General features: G+C 37.4%; 1 long non-coding RNA gene across 1 annotated transcript in view; it reads left to right on the top strand.

The window, feature by feature from the left end:
• Positions 1 to 13,451, top strand: part of LOC139135738 (uncharacterized) — a 429,492-nt gene that overhangs the window by 156,595 nt on the left and 259,446 nt on the right. The gene's annotated exons all lie outside the window — the stretch shown is intronic.

A 13,451-nucleotide genomic window follows, 5' to 3' on the forward strand; every position in this document is an offset into this window, starting at 1 on the left:
TTGTTATGGTGATAGAGAACATACATAGTGTGTAATATTCCATTTTCAAATAAAGATGAAATACATTTCTTTTAACTTCAGAGACCAAATGTGTTGCATCAGCGTTGTTATTGTGGAAATATTTGTAAATTCTACACTCACATTGACAGTTAATTATCCATTTTGCAACAAAGCCTAAGTTGCTACAAAGCCCTTAGGCTTTGTTTTGCTATGAAAGCAGGAAAAACAGGAAAGGGCAAAAGTAAACAAAGTAATTGATAAATCTTTGTATCAGTTATTATCTGTGCCCTTTTCCCAGGGATAATTTCATTACTCACGTTTTTCAGCAGCCACACTTTTCACTCTCTGTGGCTTATCTCAAAACTCTAAACTTAATTCAACCTTGCCATTGAATAACGTCACATGCCTCTTCAAATGATGACTGACATGCGGTACCTTTGGAGAGATTAAGGAGATAGAGAGTTTAAGGAGTAGTTTAAGGAGATATAGAAGCAAACTGTACTGTAAATGGAAAGTGTTCATGGCTCAATCATAGCGTTATGTATACAAATATCATCAAACTTAATCCTTTCTTGTTTCTCACTTTTACAGATTCCCATGGAAACCTGGAGTTTGAAATGAAGGAAATACCTATTTTTAGGATTTTAATATTTACCTGATTATAGATTTAATTAAAAGATTGACTATAGATTGAGATGCATATTGACCTGTCATTAAACTGTCAAAACGAAACATCACTGGCTCCTGAGATATTTTCTTAGTGATTTTTGATGCTAATGCTTCAATCCCGAGACTCTGAAATTTCATAACAATCCTTTGTAGTTGTCAGTTTACACACTTAACATTTTATGAAATCGTAGGAATTCACACATTATATAGTATGGTGTCCATTAAATAAAATGCATAGATCAAAATAATTTCATTAACAATGTTCTCTCTGTTAATTTTCTGAGAAAAATAGTAGACAACAGATTTTTCATGTCACATTTTCAACATATCTTTGTAAAGATTGATACAACACTGCATTCTTTGGCACAATTTTAACACTGACCCCAGGAGTGAAAGTATTTCCTCCTGTGAAAATTATCATTACACCTCACAGTGAACCCCTTGAAATGGAACCAGCCAATCTTACACTGGTATACCTTATTCAGCATTGGTATAATATTTACTGACAATATATCATGGTCTCCATATAAGGTCGTGGAATATTTGATACCTGTGTCATTGTGTTACTTTTTGATAGATGCACTGTTATTCATTATGAGCTTTGAACAGTTATCCGGCTTTTAGATCTCACAGTCCATACTTATATTGGGTAGTTTATTAAAGTGTATATAGAACAAAAATAGTGCAAATATTGTCAAAAAGGTTAGTTTGCTTGTACTTTATGTGTTGTACGGAACAAAGTGCTGAAAATATCAGCACTCACCTTCGAAGAAGACTGTAAGTCAGCAATAATTTCATCTCCAATTATCTCTTTGACTCTCTCATAACATCTGGTGCAAATGTATGCGCTGGTTTTGTAGTTAGCTGTGGTGCATCCAATTTTGTCGAACTCTCTGTAGTGTTTCCGTGGTAGTAAAACAAACGACGAGGAATGTAGTTTTGATTTTATGTTTGAACAAACCCTTCGTCGTGACGAGCCCGTATAAGCTAATGCGCGCGTTTTGCACAAATATTCCCCAAACATGCAATTGGCATTCCTCGTAATAACAGCATTTGAAAGTCTTACAAGATTACCATTACATGTGTTACCATAAGCAGATCTTGTTCGAGGTGCGTTGGCACACACTGAAGACGAAATGTCGAGATGTAGCTGTGATATCGCAGCGGTACTTGTGGCGTGTATCGAACACGCTCGGGTCATTGAGGTCATCGCCACAGTCACAGTAGCGATGACCCAATGACCCGAGCGCGTTCGATACACGCCACAAGTACCGCTGCGATATCGATATCACAGCTAGTCGAGGTGTTGCACTAAGCTTGTAGTACATGCAGACAACAAATACTGACATGACGTCATAACTTTTGGTTGATTTGGTGTCAAGCGATTTTTCAAAGTCAGAAATTTTAAAAGACTAACTGTTAACAACAACATGTCGTAGAGTTCACTTTTAAGCTTTATTTAAAGTGTGTTGGGTTCCATACCACTCGTATCAGACTTGTCAAGCTGGTATCGAGGAAATTTTGGGATGGAAATAGAGCACAGGCAAGGGTTTTCCCGCGAAATCTGTGCTGCAAATAAAACTTCACGCATGCGCACTCGTTTTGAAGCGGTGTTGGCATAGCCTCTCCACAGTCGCTGTGCCTGTTTTGTGCGCGCCCACGATGGGCCTGCATTCGAAGGCTACACTGTGCAGCTGTGAGCACGCGCTGCCAGACACAGCGACAGTCGGGTTTTGCAAGTATATGAATATTCATAATGGTAGTGACGTCTAAAGAAACAATTATCTATTAAACTGGGCGGAGAGAATATATACTACTAGCTGGTAGACCTATATAGGCGGTATGCTTTTATTTTTCATTTTTCATTTTATTTGGCTGTGGTACTTGTCATTTTTTTTATTAACGGATGTGTGGAGTTCTATAAAAACACGATTTGAACTAAATTGGGAAAATTGGATGATAGTATTTATAAGGAAAATGTAACGAAATCGAAATTTTTACAGCTGAAATTTTACAAAAAGATAAAAAGGTGTAAAATTTGAAATATTGTTCTCATCGAACAAAATAACGAAATCACAACGATTATTGCATACCTCTTTCATCAGATTCATTTTTATGAAAAAAATTCATTTTTGTGTAAATGTACTAAAGAAACGAGACAAAATGCTTAAAATTTCTCTTATTGACGACTTTTGAGTCAGGGCACTTTTGAAATGCCCCTGACTTTTTCGTGAATTTAAGGCTTCATAAACATTAAATTGAGTCAGGGCACATTTTAAATTACCCTGACTGACTTAACTCTAAATCACTCGAAAAGCTTCATTTTGTTTTCGTAAACGTTACAAACTGAGATTATTACTAGTGTTTCAGTAATGAAAAAACTCCAGACAAGCTGACATATTTTCATTCAAATATGAATATTGTTCAAATGTTTTGAACAATATTGCATTAGATACTATCATGCACTGATTCTTACTCATAACATTTCAACAGCATTGGAAATTTTGAATAAAATTTTAAAGATTGTAAGCAAATATGGTATAATATTAGACAAATTTTTAAAATTCTTGAGAAACTGCGCCAATCCAATTATCCCAATTTAGTTCCCATCGTGTTTAAAGTACCCGGATCAGGTAGAAATACGACCGGTCGCTTGCAAGAACGTCCAGACCTGGGATTCGCGTCGCATCTCTGAAGGGCGCGAGCGCGTTCCAACAGGGAAGAACGCGAATCGCAGGGTGTCTGCCAGACTACACTGGCAGGGCGAAACATGCAAAATGCAGAAAAATGTTTATTCTGCAATGCCAATATGATTTTTAGGAAGTAAGTCTGAATAAGTTTTAAATTTCACATTAGAATGAATCCAAACATGTGGGGGATATGTTTGCGAGAAGTTATAGGTGTTGAATGCAAGAAAAATGCGCCAGAAATTCTTCTTTCCAGCTCTAGGCTGGTCGCGCAAGTCTCAGTAGGCCTTCCGTATATATACAGTACTACTAAGCGAAGACGTAAAAAGATCGATGTTAACATAAAACCAGGGCCTAATTGCCTAAGTTTTGGGTAGGGGGGTTGGCCAAATTAATTTCTGTGCAGTCGAAAACGATTTTACTTCTTTTTAGCAAATTTTATAATTCAAGACTGCTTATTGTTGTTTTTGTTGTATTCCGTTGGGTTGCAATAAGGGTAGGCCTATTTTTGTAAATTAATAATTGTTTTCCGTTTTTATTTAATTCAATGGTACATTGGTACGCTTATGAAAGAATTAGTACACGACACGCGTCCGCAATGTTTTTTCAATTTAAGGTCAGTTAAGATAGAGGAGGGAGTGGGGGGGGGGGGGGCTGAGACCTAACTTAAGCAATTAAATTATATTTATATAATGAACTTTTGGTGTTACCCCTAGTGTATGGAATATATTCGTTTGGTGGTCGCAAAGAAATTTCACTGTACAGAGAGAGAGAGAGAGAGAGAGAGAGAGAGAGAGAGAGAGAGAGAGAGAGAGAGAGAGAGAGAGAGAGAGAGAGAGAGAGAGAGAGAGAGAGAGAGAGAGAGAGAGAGAGAGAGAATCTTTTTCATAGTCGTGAGTTTTGATGGAAGAAAACTAAAAGCAAAATTAAATTGAACCGATTGAACGTGTATCAGTAAAGTTCGCACATTATTTAAAAGTCTAGGCCTGCTGGTATCGCTTTAACTACTTAGTGTCACTTTTCGAACAAGCATTCCCCCTCTCTCCGTACAATATGATGCATACGACAATTAGAAGTCACCCCTATTGCAGTGTTGTCCTTAGAAGCCGGGTGCCGGGTAAATAACCCGGCTGTTTTGTATTTTTTCCCGGCTACTTTTAACGTGATTAGATTACTTTTATAGACCTATTAATTTCGGTATTGCACTGCCAGCTGTTAGACGGCATACGTACGATTAGCAGTTTCGTGACCCCTTTCCCCCGCATGGAACTGCACAAACACAAAACAGTTTCTAAATACCCATTTGTGGCTTTTTTAGCCCGATCTTTTATTTGTCAAATAGTGTGATTGGCTGATGGACGCGCCTACGATGTCGCCTTTGTTACGAGCAGTGTAATTGGTTTGATTAGTGTGAAGGTCATCTTAGGTCATTTTTAACCGTGCCGTCAAAAAGAAATGTGGCGTCGGCCACTGGCACCTTGCCGATGGAATATTTTTTCCCGAAGAAAGCCCGTTCGAAAGGTATTCTTGATTCCAACAATTCATTTAGTTTATGTATGAAAAACTTCAATTTCGCTGAATTTGTGCGAGAAAAGCGCCGAAAAGTTGTGATTTTGATCGACGGTTCGAAGTTCATGAGACTGGCAAGCTTGTTTTCCGCCGCCGCGCTGGCTGCCAACGTCACTACCAGTATGATGTTCTCAACAAATCAAGTTATTCTCAGAGCAATACCGACGCGTTTTCGAGATTAATTTTTTAAAAAATGAGCTAGAACTGATTTTTTAAGAACCAACTGTTTATTTGAATGGGTATTTTATTTCCATCGATTATTTTTACGTACTAGAATCCACGGTCACAGGCATGTGTGTTGCCGACCGTTGCCGACCGGCGCATCATCGTCACGGCTCACGGCTTCACCGTGGCGCTGATCCCCCGTTGTTTAAGACAGCAGGACAATACGTCGTGGATTCCGGCATGGGTTCAATTTCACTGCGCTTATCCATGTTCTCTATGTTGGGTTGCCCGACAGTGTCCTTCGATGGACCCTCTGAATCATTTTTTTTTCACGTACTCGTGGAGCAAATTCGAAAGAAAATGGAGTTGTTTCCTTCCGACGCCATACTGCATAAGTCTTATCTGCTTTGATCAAATTTGGGGACAGCGAGACGCGATGATCGTGCACGGTTGGCATTTATTAGTAATTTGTTGCAACATTTCTGTCAATCACTCACTTTGTGTCATAAGTTTCAGAAACTATGTGGTAATGAAGAATGGGAAATGAGCAATGAAATGAGCAGACGGCAGGTGATTTAAGACCAAATGATAAATCTTCACTGCAAATAGGCCTAAAACCATAAGTGTGTCATAAATAATACAAACAAAACAAAATCATGTTTGTTTGTTTTGTTGTATGTGAACTACGTCTAAGACACACAACAAAGTACTCTTTCAGTCTCAGCTAAATGTCACCTCAGATGCCACCAGAGAACACCATTTCCACTCCAAAATTTCATTTTTTGCCTTGCGAGAGGGGGGACACCCCCTCTCGCGCTCCCCCCCCCTCGTTCGCTACGCTCACTCGCCGCTCGGTCACTTCGCTCCCTCCCAGTCCACCCGTCTACTTTCTTAAATTACCCGGCTACTTTTGAATATAAGGAAAACACTGCTATTGACAAAATTAAAATAAACAACACCTCTTTTTCAGAATTCCCATAGCTTCAATGAACTGTTATTAGATTTCTATATAATACTTATAGTCCCTAAACTTGTATTGAATATAATAATAATAATAATAATAATAATAATAATAATAATAATAATAATAATAATAATAATAATAAGTATTATATAGAAATAATAACGCGAATAATTATAGGTTCAATTTCCGTGAAATTTCGCCATAAGGGTATTTTGGGTCGAAAAGACCAAATATGATATCGATTTCACTGCCCCATGTTTCCATGGTAACCATTTTAGGGGTTGGAAATTTCAGTTTTTGTAATATCCAATGAAAAGTTACTTTGATTGATATGAAAATTATCTAGCCGGGGGGAGTTTGGGTCAGTGAACACAAAAACCAGACTTATTTTAATGTTTTGAGTTGCCATGGTAACTATTCTGGGATTGAAAATGTTACTTTTTCCCTGATTCCTATTAAAGAACTATTGATTGATGTAAAAATTGATAATAAGGGTTTTTCTGGTTAGCACACCAAAAAAAATCACACTAATTTTAATGTGAGATGTTTCCATGGCAACCATTCAGTAGTAAAAATTACCAGTTTTTCAAAGATTCCATCTAAAATCCAGGAATCAACAGAATGTGTTATATCAAAGGGATATTTTGGGTTAGAAAGACCAAATATTCAGTGTAAGAATCCAGTAATCAACAGAAATATTATACCAAAGGATTATTTCGGATTAGAAAGACAAAATATGATATCCAATTTTACTGCCCTGTGTTTCCATAGTAACCTATTTGGTTTTTAAATTTCAATTTTTTTTCCTAAGTCCATTAAAGTAATCCCAGTTACTATGCAAATGCTCTCCTAAGTGTATTTATAACAGCATGAACTCCATGTTCATTTTTGTTTCATGTTGCCATAGTAACCATTTCGGTAACCACAGTTTTTTTATTTAAAACCATAGACCCTCTAGAGGGTCTATGTTAAAACATAATTCACTGTTTTTTATTTCTTTTATGGATTTCTAAGTAACAACTTTTAACATTTGTTCTATAATAATAATAATAATAATAATAATAATAATAATAATAATAATAATTGTAATTTCTTTGCCTTCATTCTAGAAAGAATAATAAAAGATAATGTATATTGGGGCCGTTTTGGTCAAAATTATGTTTTCCGTTAATTTTAGTGTGTTAGAATTAATTTTACATAGACCAGAAATAATTTTTCAAGCATTTTTAATTGTGTTTCATGCAGTCATCCCAAATAAGTGTTATATAGTATATTACTAACCTATTATGCATTTATCGAATTAAGTTTATGCCTTCAAATTAATTTTATGTCCTGAAATTAATTCTACTAGTATCCGAACCCAATCCTCCTTATCACCCAATGTACCATTGTATTTATCACCAGCAGTAACAGTAGCGCACAGGGTTTTTTTGTTTTATTTAAAACATAATTCACTGGTACTTATTTATTTTATGGATTTATGATTAACAACGTATAATAATGTTCATTTTATAATAATTTATTTTGATTTCTTTGCCTCATTCCAGGGCGAATAATGAAGACAAATTATATATTTCTGATTAACTTAAGTAAAATTATGGCCATGTAGTGGTGCATTATTTTTTGTGTGACCTGGTGTGACCCCATAAACTCTATGATTCTGATGATTAGCCAGATCTCCCCTTTCCATGGTAGCAATGGCTAAATTTGAACATGATCCCTGTATACCTTTAAACATTTTTTTAAACCCAGCAGGCCAAGACAAGGGGAAATATTACAAGTTAAATGTTTCATGTTTAATATTGCCCAGGGCTCGAAATTAACTTTTTTCCCCTGGTAGTCCACTTGGGCAACCATATTCTGAAGTTGGTACCCCGGTGACACTGGCTGGGTAACCCATGCATATTTTAGATCAGGGGTATCTTTTTTCGTTAACCAGACAAGAAAGGGCTATTTTACAAGGTTCTGCCCATGAAGTGAATTTTCTAGTCTTTTGATGTGTGTACTTGCACACCTTTAATGCCCAAGGAAACAGTTGTAATGGACGACAGTGGGACTCAAAAGTGTTGTGACCTATAAGCAACCCGTTTCACTCTCACAGTTGTATGCAAATTTTAAAAGTCGCCATGACAACATGACAACAATATGGCCTTTTCAGCACTGAGACATACTGTAGCAGGCTAAAAATAGACCATGGCCCTTCTGTTTGGAGGAGGCATAATTTCCGTGTCATTTAGATTGATACATTATTATCAAAATGCAACGAGAATGCGTTTTTATTGGCCATCGTTTCCTGTGCCTGTCATTCAAGTACGTCAGTTCAGATATGGAAACTTTGTTGCAAAGTTCCACCGCACGGCCGGTCGACTCCAGAACAAAGTCATACTATGGCAAATTTCTATGCCCAGCTGGGTTTGACTGCATTTATCTAGCTCGTCCCAAAGTGACGGACGCATCTTTCAACCTTCAGCTTGGTGAAAAATGCATTTATTGATTCGCCAAGAGCCTGTGGACTCGCTATTTTTGCACAAGTGCTACATTGACATAGGAAAAAGTTGTTGAATACTCACTGTTTCAGTGAATCCGCCATGATGAGAGTTGTCAAATAAAAAGAAATGTTGCCGAGCTCGAATACAAATGTCTTCAACGTCATTGTTATACAAGAGTTAGCATTCCAAAGTCTGTCCTGATTGTTTTTTTAAAGTTTGGAGAAGGCCGGCATTTCCATCTAAATGATTGAACGACGTGAAACGCAAAATTCCATCGCATATTATCTGGCAATATGTACAGTAGAAATACTGTATACCGTCGCTCCAGTTACCTATAAGCTTATACTCCACAAAATGGCCACAGACGGCGTGAACTTTCTGAAAGGATTTCCTAAACGTCCTACTTGTTACCTTAGGGACTCACTTGTGATGTCCTGAAAAGTATTCTCTGCAGTAATTCCAGTTTCTGTCAACATGCAAAGCTCAACGACAAGATTATAGCACGAGACGTAGTGTACAGACTACACATTCACGCGCAGTAAAATTACCAGAAAAAAAGAGCACAGTAAAACTACCAGAAAAAATACATCGCTGCAAAAAAACCATACAAATTTTAAAAGCCAAAACTCAATTGCGCATGCTCATATTGGCAGACTACACTGGCAAACGAGTGCGCATGCGTGAAGGTATATTTGAGCAAATACACTGGCATAGACTCTCCACAGTCGCTGTGCCTTGTTTTGTGCGCACCCACGACTGGGCCTGCATTCGAACACCTCTTTTTCAGAATTCCCACAGCTTCAATGAACTGTTATTAGATTTCTATATAATACTTATAGCCCCTAAACTTGTAATAATAATAATAATAATAATAGTAATAATAATAATTATAATAATAGTAACTCTATTAGCTCTACGTCCCCTTTTGAGGTAAGAGAGCACAGTAAAATTACAAGAAAAAATTACATCGCTGCAAAAATACATACAAATTTTAAAAGCCAAAAACGGCAACTACAAGTGCTAAAGTTAGGACATTGATATAAAATACAGAGAGACTCACAAAATAAAACAAACAAAACAAAACAAAAACAAAACACACTCAAGCACAAAAGAAAGACCAAAGGTCATAAAACAAACTAATTAATCTTAGACATAATAAGTTTGGTGAATTTAGCTAGACTTGAATTTCGGTAAGATTCCTGCCGTTGCAAAGCTTTTCAAACTTTAAAGTATTTGGCCTTTTACAATAATAACTCTTCAGGTGTTGTTTTCTCTCCTCTTTTAGGGCTGAGCATACAAGAACATAATGCATTTCGTCACCTATTTCGCCACTGTTACAAAGAGGATATAAATCACAAATGGCATCATTTTGGTAACGATATGATATAGAGAGCATATGATTTCCACAGCGATATTTTGTGAGAATAATTCTGTCAGTAGTATTAAGCTTACAAAGGTAGTTTTCAATGATGCAGTCATTCTTCAAAGTGCGATAATTTATACATAGATTATTATTGCGAACCTCACTAAGCCAATGTTGCATGCTTATATCTTTGATCCTCAGCTCTAAACTATGTTTCAGCAATTTCGTGCTTACATTTTTGTAGTTATAATAGGACGATTTTTCGCCAGTAGCCTAGGATGAAGTATTGAGTTTAAGAAGGAAAGACTAATCGATTGATTGTTTGTTTATGCAACCCATTTGACCGTAGATAAGTTTTATCATCAGACATGCTCAGAATTCCTGAATTTCGCTGATGTACGAAATCGGGTGATAAAAAGCCTTGACACCTTTGGGGAGTTTTTGTGCAGCACTGGACTACATTAACAATGTGCTGCAGTGTGTTCGTCAGGCCCAAGCCAGGCAGCCATTGCCGCTAAGTTATGTTAGCCGACATGTGCATTCATACCATGTACCAAGATTTTTTATTGAATAAAAAAGTCATACAGACATGCTACGCATTAAATATGATTACTGTCCCAGAAATGTGTCGAGCGCCTGTTCTTGTATATATGCGAGTCTTCAAATCTACATCTTGAACTAAGTACATGCTTTCACTTCAGTATATGGTAGGTTATCATTAAGTGACACCTAGTACCTATTTGTAAAATAGGCCTATAGACTAATGTCGGGGAGTGTTTTTTTCATATAGCCTTTCTGATTCGCACCCGCATTTTGGTCTAAACACATCACTGAGTTGATCTGCACTAGCTTTTTTGTATCCTTAACTTTCACTTTAGAAGAATGTCAAATCGAGAATAATCAGAAAGTTTAACTTGTCATTTGATTTGATTTATTGTACTCAAAATGTGGCGTGATACACTTCAGGTGCTCATTTGTTATCGATGTCCCCTTGCATATCATTTGAGTGTGTCCTTTCAACTTTATCCTGCCCTATCAGGCAGTCATCCGTAAAGAAAAGAGAAAGTGAAAATGGAAAAGAAAAATACATTGTAAAATTAATTTTTCCAGAGAATATAAGATTCTTCATCGTTGTGGTCACATGAAGTTCACTTCAATAATTCATTATAACCTGGTATCTAGTCTTTATAATCAGTTTAAATTGCAAAGTTCAAGTTGTCTTGACAGTAATAGCATGCAAGACGTGTCCGTTTGTGCGTCTTTTCCCATGAACACGTAATCGTGTGTGGGCAAGTAGAAAGGTCTGACCTCGAATGACCTGGTACTTCATGACATCTGTAAATATCAAAGCTTTTCTTTTATTAGCGATGTTCCAATCTGCAATGACTGATTAGTTCAGAAGACGAGAGTTACTACTGGACACTTTTTATCGGCCTCTGAGTTGTAGTCCTGGAGCAAAACAGAGAAATTTGGCGGGCATCAAGTACGCGTTTGTGTTATAGGTTGACAATAACAACTGAAACGCATGAGAAAATCTGGTACAAATCTATACGATCTCTTCAGCGTGCACGGCATGAATAATTTTGCGATGCGTTTAGATGTAATTATCTATATGATTCCATGATACGATTTTCATGTTTTCCGAACTGCATCTTACAACTGAGCAAATGCCTACATCGACCGCTTCAGATTTGGGTAGCTTCGAAAGCGTACTATGAGCTACTCAGTTTTGTTGTTTACTAGCTTCATTCCGACGTGTTTTCATGGCCCAGGGATGTTTCAAATTAAATTATTGAATTGCCTGAGTTATAAACTTGATCTTGTGACGCGATAATTCTTATCACTGCTTCTCAGCAGATTGTGCAATTTGTTTTATTGTATTTACGTACAAACTACATTCAGCTGCACAAAAATTAACTGTATAATTAGCAAAATTTTCAATGTCAGATTCCAAGAGATTTCGAGGGAAGGGAAACCTTACGCGCTGACAGTCCCTATGCACCATCCACTTGCTTCAGCGTAGCACCTCCTTAGTCTTGTATATTCGTGTTTAAAATAACCGACAATGGCTCTTTGCAATTCGTTCTTGTATGTACCGGAACCTCGATCGCCAGGAAGATTGTTAAGCTATCCTTTCATAGGAACCACCTACTGCCCTTTCTACTACCATGACATATTGAATGGAATGCAATCCATTTCTAGAATGCATAATGGATGTTCTGTAAAGGAAAAACAACTTTGCTGTTTTGTGCTAAATTCTCATAAATTAGATTATCGTGTCAGCACAGGCTCGAGCCGAAGACAAATTACTAAGATTTTTTTGGCGGGCCTATAATGCGCACTCTCTGATTTCTCTGGTCAGAAAAATACCTTTCAGGTGAACCAAGAAGAAATTGGCGTGCAGTACATGCTGAAAAATGAAATTCACTTTAAAACGTTCGGGTTTCAAGTTGAAGGCAATGCGTCTACCTCGTCTTTGCGTATTGACGAACAGAATTTACCTGTGGAATAAAGAATTCTCCATTATTTTGTTTGGAGTATATCAATCTTAAGTCATCCGATTTCATTGAATTATATGTTAGTTGGATTAGAAGTCCTCCAGCAACGGTGATCATGTACAGCATGTTCAACGTTCCATTCCCTGTGCACAAGATTTTTTCACCGTGAAGTGACCACAGATGCATACCGACTTCTTGATCAAGTAAAGTCACGTCTTGCAACCTGCCGCCATTTGCACTGTAATTGAAAAACAGTGATGATTGTGAACACGTCCTGTCTAAGGGGCCATGGATAATTGAAGCATGTGAAACTAAGTGCGTTTGGCCTCAACCCTCTCCCTTCTCCTAAACGAAAGTTGAGATGTGCGAAAATCCAACCCGGTCCCATTCTGTACCGTACCTACAATCGGTAATTACGTGGCTATGAAAACACTGTGTTTTCAACCTGGTTCGAACCCACAACACACAGCATCTAGTTTCACCTACTAAAAAAGCAACAGACAGAAATACTCGGCCAAATCACGCATCACGCATGCACTCCCACCATCACTGGCATACTCCACACAATCAACTCGACAATAACGCAATGTATCCAAAATGGTTGTATCGTTATTTCACACCGTATACGCCAAACAGTATAGCGCGATATTTTGCAATACATTAAAACGTGAAGAGAGATGTTCTATGAAAACATGTAGTGCGATTTTTGCGCACGGTAATCGAAATAAGCCAAATCCCCTCCCCCAAATTACGCGGAAGTTACGTTTGCCTTGCTCGTGTTTTAATTATCCACGGTCCCTCAAGAAGGACCAAACGATAGTTTCACAACTTTCTCCCTCTTTAAGTTGAATGGGTAATCCTCAAGGGCCTTGTGTCCCCTAATTATATCAAAACTCTGAGAGAATAGAAAGACATCTGATTCATTGAAATCAGACTTCAAATTTTATTAATGAGCTTCAATCTTATCTGGAATTATTCTTTACGAGCGTGGGCACTGTAGCTCCACGTAAAGTCTCGGGAGTAAGTCAAGCTCCCAACATAATCGAA

Source organism: Ptychodera flava, chromosome 1 (genome assembly GCF_041260155.1).
Source record: "Ptychodera flava strain L36383 chromosome 1, AS_Pfla_20210202, whole genome shotgun sequence".
Lineage (NCBI taxonomy): Eukaryota > Metazoa > Hemichordata > Enteropneusta > Ptychoderidae > Ptychodera > Ptychodera flava.